A 19076-nucleotide genomic window follows, 5' to 3' on the forward strand; every position below is an offset into this window, starting at 1 on the left:
GCAAATTCTAGGCTAGGAGGCAAGTCAGCTAATGAGTGACGTTTCCCCATCCAACCATAGTGGGAGTAGCTCCTCCAGGGGCAAACTGGGGCATACAACCTCCTTTTACGCTCTCTCCCTCTCCAAAAACATTGGGAGCCATATCACTCTCAACAGGCCAACACAGTCTCTAACTGGGACTTATTTCTGTTTCCCATGCTTTACTGGTGGCCCCATGAGGAGAGGGTCTGTGGAAATAGAAAGAGCCCATGTTAGTTTCAGCCAGTGTCAAGCCTGACTAAAAATGAAATCTTGTTCTTATCATGCTGTGGGATTGCAAAGAGAGCCGCACTGAGGCTGGAAGACAGGGGTCCTCAAGGCAACAATTTTATGTGGGTTTTAAAGGGCAGCTATGATTAGAAATGTGACTGTAAAATGGCATTTCAATGTTCCAAATGTAATCCCCTTTGGTGACTTCCATGTCAAATTCACTTAGTTTACAAACATAAACAAAAGATTCCCAACTGCAGCTCTGGGAGCTCAGGAAAAGACTTGAATAGAGAAGCCACTTGCCCTGCCCTTTCCAGCTGAAGAGCCCTGCTCCAGCAGGCGAGGGAGGGGCGGCCACTGGGCCACAGAGTGGCTGAGGACAGGTCTCGCAGGTGGGAGGCTTGGCGGGTGCAGCCGTGGTGCCCACGCCTCAGGGTTCTGTGGTGCCACTAAGTGCCCAGCATCTTAGTCACATTCGAGGGAGCCCAGCTTTGTCAATGAGTGCTTTTGAAAGGACAAAAAATGCATTGCCAAACTGCAAACAGTTTGGACACAGATATGATGGTGTGAGTGGTAGCAGTGTGTGTGTGTATGTGTGTGTGTGTGTGTGTGTGTGTATGTGTGTGTGTGCGCGCGCGTGTGACAGAGAAAGAGAGAGCAAACAACAGATCAAACAAGAGTAAAAACAAACGTAAATTACTCACTGTGACAGGCATTGTGTCAGGAAGTGATAGTCATCTATATTCTTGTGGAAAACTGGCCATTATCTGGTGTATATTAACACGTCCAAGAAAATCAGACTCAACATCACCCCAGGTGCTATGCTTTGTGGATAGGATAGGGAAATGTTATCAGGACTATTGAAATGTTTCTTTTCTGACAAATACAAGTAATACGGAAAAGCCTCCCTATTCACTAAATGGTGCTGGTGTAACTGGCAAGTCATATGCGGAAGATTGAAGCCGGACCTCTTCCTTACACCTTACACAAAAATTAACTCAAGATGAGTTAAAGGCTTAACTGTAAAACCCCAAACCATAAAAAACCCTGGAAGACAACCTAGGCAATAACATGCTAGACGTAAGAACAGACAAAGATTTCATAACAGACACTAAAAGCAATTGCAGAAAAGCAAAAATTGGCAAGCGGGATCTAATTAAACTTAAGAGCTTCTGCGCAGAAAAAGAAAGTATCAACACAGTAAACAGACTACCTGCAAAATGGGAGAAAATATTTGTGAACTATGTATCTGGCAAAGGTCTAATAGCCAGCATCTGTAAGGAGCTTAAATAAATTTGCAAAAGAAAAACATACAACCCCATTAAAAAGTGGACAAAGGACATGAACATATACCTTTAAAAAGAAGACATACATGCAGCCAGCAAGCTCAATATCACTGATCATTAGAGAAAGCACAGTGAGATATCGTCTCACACCTGTAAGAATGGCTATTACGGGGAGGCCGAGGCGGGTGGATCACAAGGTTGAGAGATCGAGACCATCCTGGTCAACATGGTGAAACCCCGTCTCTACTAAAAGTGCAAAAAAATTAGCTGGGCATGGTGGCACGTGCCTGTAATCCCAGCTACTCAGGAGGCTGAGGCAGGAGAATTGCCTGACCCCAGGAGGCGGAGGTTGCGGTGAGCCGAGATCGCGCCATTGCACTCCAGCCTGGGTAACAAGGGCGAAACTCCGTCTCAAAAAAAAAAAAAAAAAAAAAAAAAAAAGAATGGCTATTACGAAAAAGTCTAAAAGTAACAGATACTGGCAAGGTTGTGGAGAAAAGGGAACACTTATTTACTGTTAGTGGGAGTGTAAATTAGTTCAATCATTGTGGAAAGCAGTATAGTGATTCCCCAAATCGCTAAAAGTGGAACTACCATTTGACCCAGCAATCAATCCCATTACTGGGCATATACCCACAGGAATATATATCATTTTACCATAAAGATGCAATCTTTATGGCAAATGTTCACTGCAGCACTAGCCACAATAGCAAAGACATGGAATCAACTTAAATGCTCATCGATGGTAGACTGGATAAATGTGATACATATACACCGTGGAATACTATGCAGCTATGAAAAAGAAGTAATGTTTTCTACAGGAACACAGATAGAGCTGGAGGCCATTAACCTCAGCAAACTGAAGTAGGAACAGAAAACCAAAGACCACATGTTCCTAGTTATAAGTGGGAGCTAAATGATGAGAACTTACGAACACAAAGAAGGAAGCAGTAGACACTGAGGTTTACTTGAGGATGGAGGGTAGAAGGAGGGAGAGGAACAGTGGAGCAGAGAGGAGCAGGGTCGAAGGAAGGAGAGGAGCAGAAAAAATAACTATTGGGTCCTGGGCTTAATACCTGGGTGATGAAATCATCTGTGAAATGAACACCCATGACATGAGTTTACCTATGTGACAAACACTCACTGTACCTCTGAAAAAATAAAAGTTTATAAAAAGTTTCTTTTGACCTGTAAAATATCACATGCTATGTACTATCCTGTTGCACGGCCTCAGTGGGCCGAATCCTCCTAGAGCCTGGCCACAAACATAAAGCCTGCAGGGACTTCAAAGTAAAATTGTAAGAGGTGAGACCACACAGCTAAGGAAAGCAGAGTAAGGTCTGATGGATTAAGTTAAATACAAGAAATGACCAATACAGATGGTTACCCATCAAGTGTTTAGTCTCTTATTGTTTCTTGTTTTGAGACACACTACGTTTTGGGGGTGCAGCAGCACCCATTCCATTCCGAGTCATGATTGTGCAGAAACACTTCTGATAAACTTGGTTCCTAATTTTCCAGCTTCCCTTGCTTCTGTGGGATGACTTGCCACCCATGGAAGTCTGCTGGGAAGGGGGAGTGAACAGATGATCTCTGAAAATATTTACTTTCCTGATTATGGAAAATAGAATGTCCTCCAAGAACCCTCTCCCATTCCATAGTCTTCCCATCTTGTACAGATAGGATGGCGTGAGTGGCAGCAACCTCCATGTGACTAGGAGAGGAAGACCACCAAAATGAGAGACCTCGGACCTAATATGGCAGTGCCGCTAAACTAATCATAGTTGCCTACCTCCCTGCTCTTGTTTCAGAGAAAAACAAAGCGTTATTCCTTAAAGGCCCTATCATCAGATTTTCTGATTCAGGCAGCTGAATGTATTTCTAACGAATACAGCAGAAGGGCATGGGGCTGTTCCATCTGCTTGGAGGGACACTCAGCCATTCCAAGCATCTAGTCCAGGACACATAACAAAATTGAGACTATCCCAAGCCAGTCTCACTCTCTAGGGGGTTGGAGAAAGCAAGGTATGAGGTTGTGAGGCAGCAGCCATAGTTCTAAGGATGGTTGGATATCAGAGTTGAAATGTCAAGAAAGCCTTTTGAGGCTACTCTAACCATCGAGTTCAGGGCATGTAAAGGCAGATTCTGGCCCCAGTGGAAGTAAACTGACCCAAAGGAGAAGACTAAATTTCTTCACCGCCTGGGTTTTGTTTTCACTGGAGAACTGAGCTAAAACAAAACAACACAAAAAACATCTGTCTTCCTTCAGGTCCTTGCAGCATAAATCAGTTTCATGCAAAAGAGGATCTCCAGTGTTGTCTGGCTACAAAGGCCTTGGGGGTGACCCACGTTCACTGTCACATCCGTCACATCTTTTTTCCATCCTGTTCTTTCTTCTTGCCACTTCTGAAATTGTTACACATTTTCTTGTTTAGATCCCTGCGTAGCCTGTGTGATGGTTAATACTGAGTGTCAACTTGACTGGATTGAAGGTGTGAAGTATTGTTCCTGGGTGTGTCTGTGAGGGTGTTGCCAAAGGAGATTAACATTTGAGCCATTGGACTGGGGGAGGCAGACTTAGGTTAACTGAGAAATAATCCTTAAATTATTTTAAGTACCTGAGATTTTAGAGTTTTGTACTGTAATGACAATCGTTAACTATCCTGACTATTAGGAATCTTGGTTCAAAAGTGGAGTAAGGACATTACAAAAACCTAATTTATGTGGCATTGAGTAAGGAGTTGAGCAGCAAACAGTGAGGCTAAGAAGATGGTGATTCATTTTTTACAGTGAGAACAGGTGCAATGTGCCTGCAATGCCAGAAGAAAAGAATACAAAATTTAAAAAGCAGTTGTTACTAGGTGAGGTATTAGCAACTACTGGTGGATTGAGAAGGTATTACAAGAAAGACACAAACTCAGTAATTCATTAGCCTCCTTATAAGTGGAAATGAACTGGAATGAAATAGAGAGACCAGAAAATTTGGGCCTTGCAGGGTTGGAAAAGCTGTTTCTAAAGCCTAAACTGTAAGAGAAGGGATTAGAAAAGGCTTCGAATGACAAATGCTCTGTTAAGATGAAGTGATTTCAGGCAAAGATCCGATTGAGTCTCAAGATGTTCTAATTAAGTTGAGAGAGGGAGGTGTGAAGGAAAAAATGAAAACCAATATAGTGGCTTTAAAACCTGTGTCTCTTCAGATGTCTAGGTGTGGCTACTGGCACCTGGAACTGAGGGACAGTGTATGCATCAGAATCTGATTAACTGTTTGAGACAATGAATAACCCAGGAAGCCACGAGCTCAGAATTTAAAAACATCTTTTACTGAAACAATTCTAAAACCCTCGGAAGAAGTTTCTAGGCAGTAGAGCCAGGGAATATAGAGGAAACGTCAGATGAGCCCTTCCAGGAGTCGAATCATGCCTTCCTCTAGAATCTCCCTTCACCTTAGGGAATGAACGCTTCACCGTGCTCCTGGTACAATTGCTGTGACCGGTGATGTGACTGCTGCTGTCGCCATCACGTTCCCTGTTTAAAATGGGAGCGTTCACTACAGTTTTCCTATTCTGTTTACACGACTGTGTACTCAATCTTTCGTGTACGTGTGTTTTGTACACAAAAGATTGTGTGCTTGTTTACGGCGAGGCAGTTAAGGAGAAAAGGAATATCTTAGTTCCCCACTCTGTAGATCTAAGTTTTTAGAGAATATCCTTTCTCCCATGCTGGATGCTTCCTGCCCTCAAACATCAATCAGACTTCAAGTACTTCAGCTTTTGGAGTCTTGGACTTACACCCGTGATTTCTCAGGCCTTCGGCCACAAACTGAAGGCTGCACTGTTGGCTTCCCGACTTTTGAGGTTTTGGGACTTGGACTGGCTTCCTTGTTCTTCAGCTTTTAGACAGCCTATTGTGGGACTGCACCTTATGATCATGTGGGTCAATACCCCTTAATAAACTCCCTTTTATATATACATCTATCCCATTAGTCCTGTCCCTCTAGAGAATCCTAGTCCTAAGAACTTGCCTCTCTCCTCAAAGACTAATATAGGCCGGGCGTGGTGGCTCATGCCTGTAATCCCAGCACTTTGGGAGGCCGAGGCGGGTGGATCACGAGGTCAAGAGATCAAGACCATCCTGGTCAACATGGTTAAACCCCGTCTCTACTAAAAATACAAAAAATTAGCTGGGCATGGTGGCACGTGCCTGTAATCCCAGCTACTCAGGAGGCTGAGGCAGGAGAATTGCCTGAAACCAGGAGGTGGAGGTTGCGGTGAGCCGAGGTCGCGCCATTGCACTCCAGCCTGGGTAACAAGAGTGAAACTCAGTCTCAAAAAAAAAAAAAAAAAAAAAGACTAATATAGTGTTTCCCTGCAGATAGTAACTGAACTAGGACACTTTTGCAGGGAAAAGGATTTTCTCTAAATACTTACAGTAGGACAATAGCTATAAACTGGGTCTTTCCTGAGCACACTGGAATGCATGGTCATCGTGTATATAGGTATTATAAAATTAGTCACATCATTGTTTACAATGTCACAGTAAATAAACAAATAGTAACAAATAGGAATTATAATTATCATGTAAAATGATGACATAGTAAGCAGTTGATAAAACAGTGTCATATCTGGGTGTGGTGGTGCACACTGCAGTCCTAGCTACTCGGGGTCTGAGACAGGAAGATCGCTTAATCCAGGAGTTTGAGGTTGCAGTGAACTGTGGTTGCACCACTGCTCCCCAGCCTGGGCAACAGAGCAAGACTCCATCACTAAAAAAAAAAAAAAAAAAAAAAAAGTTATAAAGAAAATATTTAATATCATGGAAAGAGTTCGTGATATGTAAAGATAAAAAAGTTTACAGATTTATTTCCATTCAGTGGGTGGTGGAAAAGATAGTGAAAACCTGGCTGCATGAAGTGGCTCACACCTGTAATCTCAGCATTGTGGGGGAACGGGGCAGGAGGATGGCTTGAGCAAGGGGGTTCGAAAGCAGCCTGGGAAAGTAGTGAAACGGGTCTCTACACAAAATACAAAAAAAATTAGCTGGGCATGGTGGCATGCACCTGTGGTCCCAGCTACTTGGGAGGCTGAGGTGGGAGGATCACTTGAGCCTGGAAGGCAGAGATTGCAGTGAGCTGAGACTGTACCACTGCACTTCAGCTTGGGTGACAGAGTGAGACCCCATCTCAAAAAAAAAAAAAAAAAAAAAAAAAAAGTAAAAAACGGCTACAACTTATTAAAATTGTTTTTAACTCATTGAATAGTAGAATGGTGTGTGTGTGTGTGTGTGTGTGTGTATGTTTTCTAGTTTGATTCATTATTATTAGTCAGCAGTCTGGGGAATCTACACTTTAAAAAGATACGTTTGGACCTCATCAAGGCTTTTACAAGTAGAGTCAGCTGAAGGACAGCTCAGAGTCAAAGAAGAATAATTCTTCCCAAATGTATAGCACTTTCACATTAAAGTGCTTTCATGTACATTATCTGATTTGATCTTCTCAACAGAAGACAGGTATTATAATTCTCATTTTACATTTTCAGAATTAGAATTTCTGAAAGATTAACCTAATTGCCCAAAGTCAAACAGATATTTTAAGATGGGTTGAGAATGATAACTCACATCTCCCAACTCTAAGTTCAAATTCCTTTCAAAGATAGCATCCTAGGTTCATCCCATGTCACTAATTATAATGCAATATTTTATTATGGACCATGTTAAGGGACTACTGTTTGGTTGGAAGAAGCCTCTGGAAAAGTTGTTGTAGAGTCGTGTGCACAGATGATGTGCACAGCAGACTGGACCTTGCCTAATGGCCAGAAAATAAAAACAACACTAAAAGTAATAAAAATTCAAACTCCATTCTGCTGTTTGAATACTTCACTGAATTTTAAGGATATAACATTTAGGATTCTTTTGTCATAGTGGAATTTATTCCAGTGCTTGTTTATATAGTTTATATAATCGACTTAATTTCTCCTTTTCATAAATGAACACATGAGTCCATAAATGAATGAAAACACATGAGTTTCATTCATTTGTTAGTATTATGATTATTCCTGTTGAAGTGTCCTGTGGGGGATGCTAAGAAATACTACGGGGAGGTGAGATGGGAGCTGAGAATTGATTCATCCCTCTGCCCATTGCTCGGAAATCTGTGTGGCATCTTTTCACTTGGGCTTTCAGTTCTTCAAGGCACCTTTTGAGGAGGTGGCAATACTCCCTGCAAGCACTCAGACCTATCCAGGGACTACTGACTTAATCAGCTAGAAACACGAAGATGGTCTCTGCTGCTTCTCTGAAAATGAAATGCTAAATTTGAGAAGGGTGGTGGGAATTCTTTGCTTATTCTAATGAATAATGAGTAATGAAAGCTGCCCAGCTCCTGTTGACTAAGTATATTCTCAGATTTGATCAGCCATTTAATTTCATATTTTAATAATTGCTTTGAATGATAGCAGAATTGAGTGACAGTTACTCACATGAGCATAATCTCTAGTCCGGAAACCTGACAATCTTGTCTTATTGACCTGAACTAAATTTATATTGTTAGTTTTTAAAATTTAGTATTCCTTTGGGTATTTCATAAATTGCTTTAGGTAGATTTTATGTCATATATTTCATATTTTATGTTGTTGTATGACTCAATCATTTGAAGATAAATTGTGGAACTTTGTAATGATTGCCTGACCATGCCATCAGGGCGAAAATAGAGAAGAGTGCTGAGCTAATTCTAGGGAATTTTTTAAGTTAATTTATTTTGAAAATGTCTAACTTTGTTGTAACTTAATTATCAAATTATAAGTTATATGATTGCTTTGCAACACTGAAGGAAGAAAATGTGCATGAAACAGTCAAAGAGGTGTAGACATTGAGTGAGATCCAGGATTCAAATCCAGCTTCACAGCTGAATATCTTAGGGCAAGTTAGCCTTACATTTCTTATTTTATTATTCATTTAAAAAATACCAAATTTGTGAAGTTGTTGTGGTGAACATATAAAATAATTTATACACATTATCTGACATTCTTTTTCCTTTAGATTTTGCATTAAAATACAGCATTGAAACTGCTATACTGATGATAATGGACATTAGAAGAAACATGTAATTATCTGCTTCAGTTGAAGTTTTTCTCTACATCATCTAGATAATTTTCCCCCGTTAACATGATGTTAATGTCATCATCTACCTCAAAATATAAAAGAGGGCCTTTCACTTCGGCAACATGGTGGATATAGTGGTTTAGCATTTTCCAGTGCAACAGGAGCAAAAAAAAAAAAAGAACCAGGAGCCTCATGAGTAAATACGCACAATGGTACTGAGGTTCCCGTACTCGGAGGGATGGAGGTGGATTTAGACCAAACACCACCAAATAGACACACAGGCAATAGGCTGCAGACTATAAAGAGAAAAATTACACCAGTGAGCACCTAGAAAACACCCAAGCACATACAGAACAATATGTATAAATGACAGATTTAAAAAAGAACACACAGCATTTTAAAAAATAAAATGTAGTCATTAGAATTAAACTTTAAATGGACATTTAAAATAACGTAGACACATCTGAAACAAGAATTGGTAAATTAGAAGATAAATATATGAATATTAATATCAAAGGAAAAAATAAATGAAAACTATAAAAGAAAGGTTAAAACCCACATAAGTGGACACCAGGGCCACTCATTTAATTTGTTTTTTGACTGCCGTAAGATAACACTTCCCGGTCACTTTATACACTCAAAGGATTATGCATGGCCCAGTATAATCCTAGCCAGTGAGTGATGAATGCGTGTGATGAGTATCTCTTCGAAAGTAAATATTGAATTGCCAGAACATTCTTTTCTGTTTGAATGCCAACAAGATCCCTTAGCTAGGATCCCTAAGAAACTTCAAAGAGCAGAGCCCCTTTGATACATTTAACATTAATATGTGGCATGAACATGAGATAAATAAAATAAATACTTGATATCTTGGGTCAGTGAGATTTCCGGAGTGTTTCATACACCAGCATAGCATAGCCCAGGTATTGGTAAACCAAGGCCTATGGCCCCTGGATACTACTTTTTGTAAATAAAGTATCCTGGAATACAGCCACAGATACTCATTTATGTAACATCTATGACTACTCCTGTGCCACAATAGTAGAACTGAATAGTAGTGACAGGAACTGCGTGTTTTTGCACAGCCTACATAAAATGTCTCCGGTAATAAAGAAATGGAGAGGACAAAAACTACCAAAAAAGTCATGTAAAAGTCCCAACGGGAGATAATTTACAAGAAAAAATAAAGGAAATAATGTAGAGAATAATGGTAGATAATTTTCTAAAATGAAAAAATAAAAAAATGACGCATTAAGATTTTTGTTTCTCTTTTTGATAGAACAGATACCAGCAGACTAATGTTCCTATTAGGAAAAACTTACAGATTCAAGATGAAATTTAAATAAAATCTGTCTGAAGACATCAGAAATGGGCAAGAGCTTTTCTAGAATCAAGGAACTAAGATCCCAGAAAGAAGAAATTGTGGAGCGGTATGCCCATGTTCAGTAACTGCTCCACCCTTCAAGGAATTTTCAAACTTTTGGAGCTAATTCAGGCAGAAGGCCACTGTTAACACATAAATAAACTAGACAAAATATCAAAACTCCTCAGAAGAGAGAGGATAACAGATATTTCATGCTGTTAAATAATCAAAAGAAAGTGGACTTTAATACATTAATAATAAAGTAGATTGAGACAAAAAAATACTGTAAAGAAAAAGAAAGGAGTTACATAATAACCAAAAGGTTAATTCATAAAGATCATATAACACTGCTAATGTTTTATGTGTATAATAATGTTTTGATCCTTATCCATTCTAGAACCTGGAAGAAAAGACAAAGAAAAGTTTTGAAATATGTAAAGTAACAAAAGAATTAAAATGAGAAATACACAAATTTGCAATTACAGTGATTTATGAGCCTTTTATATGAACACATATAGAACCCCACCACACCCAATGATAGGAAAATGCGTATTTTTTCTTCAGACATAGGACATTTATCAATAATAATCATATACTGGCCCTTTAAGTGAGCTCAACAAATTTCTAAGGAATGATTGTATATAGAGTATATTCTCTGATCACAGTGGAATCAAGCTATAAATCAATAACAAAAAGTAAATTCTCAGCTCTCTGGAAACTGAGATATACTTGTACGTAAGACAGGGGTCAAAAAAATCAACCTGGAAATTAGAAAATATTTTGAACTAAATGACAATAAAAATATGCCCTATCAAAATATATCTGTTAAGTCTGTTCAGAGGAGATATTACCTAAAGATATTTTGAATAAATATAATTTAATAAATAAATGCTTTAAAAATAATAACTTATGTAACCGTCTCAAGAAGCTAAGGAAAAAATAATCAGTTAAACCCAAATAAAATTAAAACAAGAAAATGATAAAAAATAAAATGGACTGATGAAATAAAAAGTATAAAATAAATAACATAAAATCAAATTTACACTTGGGAAAGACTAATTAAATTTATATAATTCAATCAAGAGTTAAAAAATGCTATTATCAGGAATAGTAAAAGAGACATAATCATGGATTTTATACTTACAAGAAGAAAATAAGAAGATTTCTTAAGTAGGACAGAAAAGCAGTAACCAAAAAGAATGTGGGGTGTGTGTGTGTGTGTGTGTGTGTGTACGTGTGTGTGTGTGTGTGTACGTGTGTGTGTGTACGTGTGTGTGTACGTGTGTACGTGTGTGTGTGTGTACGTGTGTGTGTACGTGTGTGTGTGTGTGTGTGTACGTGTGTGTGTGTGTGTACGTGTGTGTGTGTGTGTACGTGTGTGTGTGTGTGTACGTGTGTGTGTACGTGTGTGTGTGTACGTGTGTGTGTGTACGTGTGTGTGTGTGTGTACGTGTGTGTGTGTGTGTACGTGTGTGTGTGTGTACGTGTGTGTGTGTGTACGTGTGTGTGTACGTGTGTGTGTACGTGTGTGTGTGTGTGTACGTGTGTGTGTGTGTACGTGTGTGTGTGTACGTGTGTGTGTGTGTGTGTGTACGTGTGTGTGTGTGTGTACGTGTGTGTGTGTGTGTGTACGTGTGTGTGTGTGTACGTGTGTGTGTGTGTGTGTACGTGTGTGTGTGTGTGTGTGTGTACGTGTGTACTCTATTAAGAAATTTTATTTACTGTTGGAAACAACTGGAGGACGGAAGGGAAAGTCAGAATGAAATGTATTTGCAATACAAAAATCCAACAAAGGATTCACGAAAAATATGTAAAAAGAATGTCAAATAAGAGGAAACACAGCTAATCTAATTAAAATTAGACAAAAAATTCGAAGAGGCAACTCAGAAAAGAGGACATTGAAATTGTTAATCAATATGTAAAAATGTGCTCAACATCACTAATCATCAGTGAAATGTAAGTAAAAATTACAATGCGATAACACCACACTCCCTTTAGAAAAATAATAAAATAAAAAACACTGTATCAAGCAAGGCTGAGAGTAGAGTGAGAATACATGAAGTGTGTCTATGGTACAGAATTTAAGGAGGCACTTACTCTCAAGTTGGCTCAAATGCAGAGTTCTACACAAACCTCAAACTGGTTTCTTAAATTTTGTGTCTGAGGCATCTAATTGTTAGAGAGACAGTTTCTTAGGTTCATACAAGTATGCTAGGTACAAAAGTCAATGAGTGTGAGCACCTTTAAAATTTTTCTACCTTCATTGCCTCACCTGACTCACCGTACTCCTGGACCTAATGTTAAGTGTTGGTGAGGATGAGAAGCTAGTGGAAGTGTTAACTGGCACAACCACCTTGGTAAATATGTTGGCATCGTCTACTAAATGTGTATCCGCATGCCCTAAGTTTTCAGCTATTCTACTCTTTGTTATTACAGTCAAAACAAATAAATACTATGTTCATCAGAAGTCAAATATAAGAATGCTCATGACTGCACAATTCCTAATGGCACTCAAAGGAAAACAATTCAAATGTTGATCCCAAAAATATGTAAAGACGTTTTAGTAAAATAATTCAAAAAATTGTATATAGCAATAAGAGTGAACAAAGTGTAACTAGACATGACATCATGGTTAATCTCATAAATACAATGCTGAGTAAAAGAAGGGATGTGCAAAAGGTCGTATTAACTAATTTATATTGATTTTAACAAAGGGACTTGTCTGTGGGATTAGAAGTCAGGAAAGTAGTTATTTGAAAAAAAGAGTAACTAAGATGAGACATGGGGAAAGTTTTGGAATGCCAATGATATCACATTTATTGATCTGAAATTATAAATATGTATTGAGCTTCACACTTTGGCAATTTTTATTTATTGCTTTTTATAAGTCTATCAGTTTTTGCTTCTTATATATTTTGAAGCTTTATTATTAAGTGTACACATGTTTGGGACTGCTATGCCCACTTCATAACCATTTTATCATTATGAAATGACGGTAAATATGGTCACATTGTTTGCCATGAAATCAGCTCTGTTTGGGATTACTATCGTCACTCCTATTTTCTTGTGGTCAGTGTTAGTAGCATATAAATTATTTCATTATTTGATTCTTTCACTTTTCATCTATTTGCTTATTTATATTTAAAACATGCTTCTTGCTGGCAATATATAGTAAGGTCATGATATCTTATCCAATCTAACCATCTCTACTTTTTAATTAAGTGCTTAATTTACACTTAATGTGATTATTCATATAACTGTAATTGAAACTAGTATCATGCTACTTGTGAAAAATTTGTATCCTTTGCCCATTTTTTAATGGGATTATTTCTTTCTTGTTGATTTGTTTAAGTTCCTTATAGATTCTCGGTATTTGAACTTTCTCACATGCATAGTTTGCAAATATTTTCTCCAGTCCTATAGATTGTTTGTTTACCCTGTTGATAGCTTCATCTGCTAAGAAGTTATTTAATTTAATTAGATCCAACTTGTCAACTTTTTGTATTTGTTGCAATTGCTTTTGGGGACTCAGCCAAAAATTATTTGCCAATGCCAATGTTAAAAAGGATGTTTCCTAGATTTTCTTCTAGAATTTTTAGAGTTTGAGGTCTCACATTTAAATCTTTGAGTTAACATTTGCATATACTGAGAGGTAAGGGTCCAGTTTCATTCTGCACATAGTCAATTTTGCAAGCATAGTTCATTGAATATGGAGTCCTCTCCCCATGCGTGTTTTTGCTGATGTTTTTTAAATATCAGATTGTTGTAGGTGTGCAGCTTTATTTCTGATTGTTCTTTTCTGTTCTATTGGTCTATGTGCCTGTTTTTGTACTATACCATGCTGTTTTGATTATGATCATTTTATAGTTCAAAGTGGGTAGTATGATGCTCCAGCTTTGTTCTTTTTGTTTACAACTGCTTTGGCTATTTCAGCTCTTTTTTAATTGTATGCAATTTTTAGATTTTTTCTAATTCTGTGAAAAAATGACAGTAGTTTGATAGGAATAGTGTTAAATCTATAAATTGCTTTGGGCAGTGTGGCCATTTTACCTACATTGATTCTTCCTATTCCTAAGTAAGGTATATTTTTCCTTTTATTTGTGTGTAGTCTCTGATTTCTTTTAGTCGTGTTTTGTAGAGACCTTTCACCTCTTTGGTAAGCTGTATTCACATTCTCTTTGTTTGTTTGTTTGTTTGTTTTTCATTGTCTTACTCTAGAATGGAGTGCTGTAGTATAATGTTGGCTCACTGCAACCTCTGCCTTCGGGGCTCAAGTGGTCCTCCCACCTCAGCCTCTCAAATAGCTGGGACTATAGGTATATGCCACTATGCCCAGCTAATTTTTCTGTATTTTATAGAGACAGGGTTTCACCATCTTGGCCAGACTGGTCTGAAAGCCTTGAGCCCAAGCAATCAACCCACCTCGGCCTCCTAAAAGACTGGGATTACAGGTGTGAGCCACTGTACCTGGCCAGGGATCGTGTTCTTGATTTGACTTGCAGCCTAGACATTATTGGTATGTAGAAATGCCACTGATTTTTTTATACTGAAACTTTACTGAAGTCATTTGTTAGTTCAGTGAACCTTTTGGAAAGTCTTTAGGGTTTTCTGGATATAGAATTGCATAATCAGCAAAAAGAGATAGTTTGATTTCTTCTCTTTGTGTTTGGATGCCTTTTATTTCTTTTCCTTGCTGGATCTGTCTGACTAAAAAATAATACAGACAAGCAGCCAACAAATCTTTGAAAAAAATGATCCTCATCACTAATTAACAGAAAAATGCCAGTCAAAACCACAATGAGTTATCATCTCATACCAGGTGGGCTGTTATTAAAAATTGAGAATGGCTTTTATTAAAAAGTCAAAACAATAACCAGAGTGGCTATTGTTAAAAAGTCAAAACCAACAGATGTTGGTGAGGCTGCTGAGAAAAGGGAACACTTAGAAACTGTTAGTGAGGATGTAAATTAGTTCAACCACTGTAAAAAGCAGTTGGGAGATTTCTCAAATTGCTTAAAACAGAGCTACCATTCGACCCGGCAGTCCCTTTACCGAGTATATATCCAAAGGAAAATAAATTATTCTATTTTACCCAAATGAGACACACACTTGTATGTTCATCACTGTGCTATTCACAATAGCAGTGACATGGAATCAACGAAGGTGTACATCAATGATTGACTGGATGAGGAAAATGTGATACGTAGACACCATAGAACATTATGCAGCTGTAGAAGCACTGAAATCACATCCTTTGCAGCAGCATAGATGCAACTGTATGCCATAATCCTAAGTGAGTTAATACCGGAACAGGAAACCAAATACCACCTGTTCTTACTTTTAAGTGGGAGGTAAACGTTGAGCAGATATGGACATAAACATAGGAACACAGACACTGTGGACTACTAGAGGGGGAAATAGGGAGGGCAGCATGGCTAGAAAAAGTACCTTTTGGGTCCTATGCTCACTACCTGGGTGATGGGATCCATACCACAACCTCAGCATCATGTAATATACCCATGTAACAATCATGCACATGAACCCTCTATATCTAAACTAAATGTTGAAATTAAAAAAATACTGTTCCACCTATTATTCCACATCTCTTTTTCTAAATTTTAACTTAATTGAATATTAGTTTATGGTTATACGTTTTTTGACTTATTACTCATGATAACTTGTGTTATTACATTAGTGGTTGCCTTAGAGTTCATGCATCTTTACTTACATATCTTTATCTTGTAAGAGTCTAAGCTCAAGTGGCACCACATAACTTCTCATATAGTATAAGAATCCTACAAAAATATACTTCCATTTCTCCCCTCCAGAACTTTGTTCTATGGCTGTCACACATTTCACTATTGCATATTTTAGAAACCCTGCAATTTCATTATCATTTTGGATTTAAGATTTGTACAAATTTATATGTATGCTTATTCTAGTACAAATTTATTAAAAATAGAAATTTTAATATACATATCTAAAGATAAAATGTTATTAAATATTCATTATAATTAAATTTTTTTTTAAATCCTAGGCACCATTAGCAAATACTTAAAACTGAATCATAGAATCACAATGAAAACCCTATAGATTAAAATTAGTGGGTTGCTAACCAAACAGGACTTGAAGGAAATCGATGGCCCTAGCTACCCTTATAAGAAAACAAATCAGTTCTGAAACAAAGGAGCCAGTAATTCAATTCACGATGGAAGAAATAGAAATGAGTAAATTCAAAAAAAAAAGAGAGAGAAGCAAAAACAAATGATGAACACATAATAAAAAATGAACAGAATAGAGGAAAAAATAAAACTACAGCTTGATTTACAAAGACAAGATAGACAAACCTCTGACAAGTATGATTAAGAAGAAAGGAAGTTTAGAGTAGCTATAATGATAAAATCAACAGAGGTTTTTAAAGTCATAGAAAGGTACTATGAAATACACATGATTGAATGCATAAAATTATATCATATGAACTAATTTCTGAAAATAAAAACCAGATTATGAAGAAGAGAAATTAAAAACTAACTAGATTATATTTTTAATATACTTAAATAGGATTCCAAGACGTTCCCCTTATAGAAGAAAGGTTTTAGGAGATACAACTTTATACCAAACCTGTGAGAAATTGAAAGTTCAATAATAGATATGTTATTGTGGCCATGGAGAAACAAGTACTGTCCTATGTTGCTGGTGGGAGTGTGACCTGAAGCCATGGTTTTACAAAAGTCCAGCATTTTGGAATGAAATTAAATATACATTTGCATGCTATATCAAATCTGGGTAAATAGAGTTATACAGTGTATAAGAAACAAGTCACAGAATTATCCCAAGCAACATTGTTTGTAGTAGCAAGAAATTATAGATTGTTAGTGGGTCCATTAACTAGAAAAACAGATAAGGAAAAAGTTATAAATGCTGTATTAGAGTTCTCTAGAGGAACACAACTGGTAGGATAGATAGAGATAGGTAGGTAGGTAGGTAGATAGACAGATAGATAGATAGATGTTAAATAAAAAGAGAGTGAGAGAGGCAGAGAAAATGAAAGAGATAAATTCTAAGATATTAACTTACACAGTTGTAGGGGCTGGCTAGTCCAAATTCCACAGGACAAGGCAGAAAGCTGGAGATTCAAGTGAGTTGGTCTTGCAGTCTTGAGTCTAAAAACTAGATTCAAGGAAAATTTTTATTGTAGTCTGGAGACAGAATTCCTTCTTTGGGAAACATCTGTCTTTGCTCTTCAACAGATCAGATGTGGCTCATCCATGTCATGGAGGATAATGTGTTTTACTTAAAACCAGCCAACGTGAATGTTAGTCACACATTAAAAAATACTTTTGCAGCAACATCAAGGCTAGTATTTGACCAAACAATTGGTCACCATTAATTTACTAAAAATAAAAATTTTAATTTCACATATATCTAAAGATAAAACAAATGTTATTAAATATTCATTATGATTAAATTTTTTTAAAATCCTAAGCATAATTAGCAAATACTTGAAACGGAATCATAGAATCACCAAGTTGACACACAAAATTAACCATCACATATGCTAAAGATTACTATTTAGCAATCAGAAGTAAAAAGCTACATTTTTATAGAGTAATGTAGCAGTATTTCAAAATGTTAGTGAAATAATTAAGAAATTGAATGGGATAACAAATAATATTTACATAAGTTAAGCACATGCAACATAAAACACTGAACATATATATGCACATATGTGTGTATACAGTATGAATTAAAATGGAGTAGATTGTTGAAAATAAAGTAGATGTCTAGAAGGAACAATGCAAAGGCAATCAGGCACAAAAAAATTACATGAAATATTAGAGGTGTTATACATGGTCTGATGATAAGGGCAATCAATCTATTAAGAACTAAGCAGTATAATTGTCTCAATTCTGTGAATGTGGGATCTGAAATCAAGCATAAAATCTGAATTCAACATGTTGAAAAATAATCTACTTTTATACACTTTATTCAGTATTTTAATACCTTGAAATTAAAGGACATTTAGTGAATGTGGTAAATATATCTACCAAAATCCTACAGAAAATTTTATTCTTTAATGCTGAGTTTAGCCATTACCTCTATCATTGCATTGTAGTGAGGGTCATAGTAACTAATGCAGAAGAAGAAATTTCAATACGATATGTAACATTTGGAAAAAAAGTTAAAAACTTCTCATTTTTCTCAGATAGAGGTATGGCAACAAGATAAAATCTAAGGAAATCCAGAAGAAAATATTTAGAATATACTATAAGAATTTAGAAAAAATGTTAGATTAATACATGATATAATATAAAATGTCAATATATAAAAGTTAGTTATATTACTATATAGGAGGAACAAACAAGATAAATAATTTGATTGATTGCATATAAAACAGAAGAAAGAAATCAGATAATCATCCTACAATATATTTAACAAAAATCTGAATGATCATTCAGAGTAAAATTATCAAATTTAATTAAAGAACCTTTAAAAATTTCAAAACAAATGTGGATCTACCCCGTAATAAATGAGAAGAATCAATATAATGAATTGTCAATTCTCGTCATATTAATCTATAAGTTAAATGTTAATTCAATAAAAAGGTTAAAAGATTATTTTTCTTGGAATTTAAGAGCTTAACTCTAAAATTCATATTGAGGAGTAAAAAAAGCTAGAATAGTAAATACAATTCTGAACAAAAACATGTCTGAGGTCAAGCACAGTAGCTCACACCTGTAATCCCAGCACTTTGAGAGGCCAAGGCAGAAGGATCATTTGTGGCCAGGAGTTCAAGATCAGCCTGGGCCACAGGGTAAGACCCTTGTAACTAAAATAAATAAATAAATAAATAAGTAAAAATAAAAATGAGCCAAGTGTGTGCCAGACACCTGTAGTCCAGCTACTTGGGAAGCTGAGACAGAAAAATTGTTTGAACCCAATAATTGGAGGCTGCAGTAAGCTATGATTGTGCCACAGCTCTCCAGCCTGGGCAACAGAGCAAGATCTTGTTTCTTTAAAACAAAACAAAACAACAACAAAAAAAATTGAAAGGTGGTAGAATGAGGATCTCCTTTGCATTG

The 19076-nt window shown here is 36.8% G+C and overlaps 1 protein-coding gene and 1 long non-coding RNA gene across 3 annotated transcripts in view; one reads left to right on the top strand and one right to left on the bottom strand.

The window, feature by feature from the left end:
- AGBL1 (AGBL carboxypeptidase 1) overlaps positions 1 to 19076 on the top strand; it is a 945533-nt gene that overhangs the window by 811836 nt on the left and 114621 nt on the right. The gene's annotated exons all lie outside the window — the stretch shown is intronic.
- The window catches only part of LOC141584651 (uncharacterized), a 33093-nt gene continuing 19908 nt past the window's right edge, over positions 5892 to 19076 (bottom strand). Inside the window, exons 2-3 of the long non-coding RNA XR_012517829.1 lie at positions 17071 to 17163; positions 5892 to 6297 (exon numbers count right to left, since the gene is read on the bottom strand). This is a non-coding gene — a long non-coding RNA (uncharacterized LOC141584651). The remainder of the gene's footprint in view (positions 6298 to 17070; positions 17164 to 19076) is intronic.

Source organism: Saimiri boliviensis, chromosome 5, assembly GCF_048565385.1.
Source record: "Saimiri boliviensis isolate mSaiBol1 chromosome 5, mSaiBol1.pri, whole genome shotgun sequence".
Lineage (NCBI taxonomy): Eukaryota > Metazoa > Chordata > Mammalia > Primates > Cebidae > Saimiri > Saimiri boliviensis.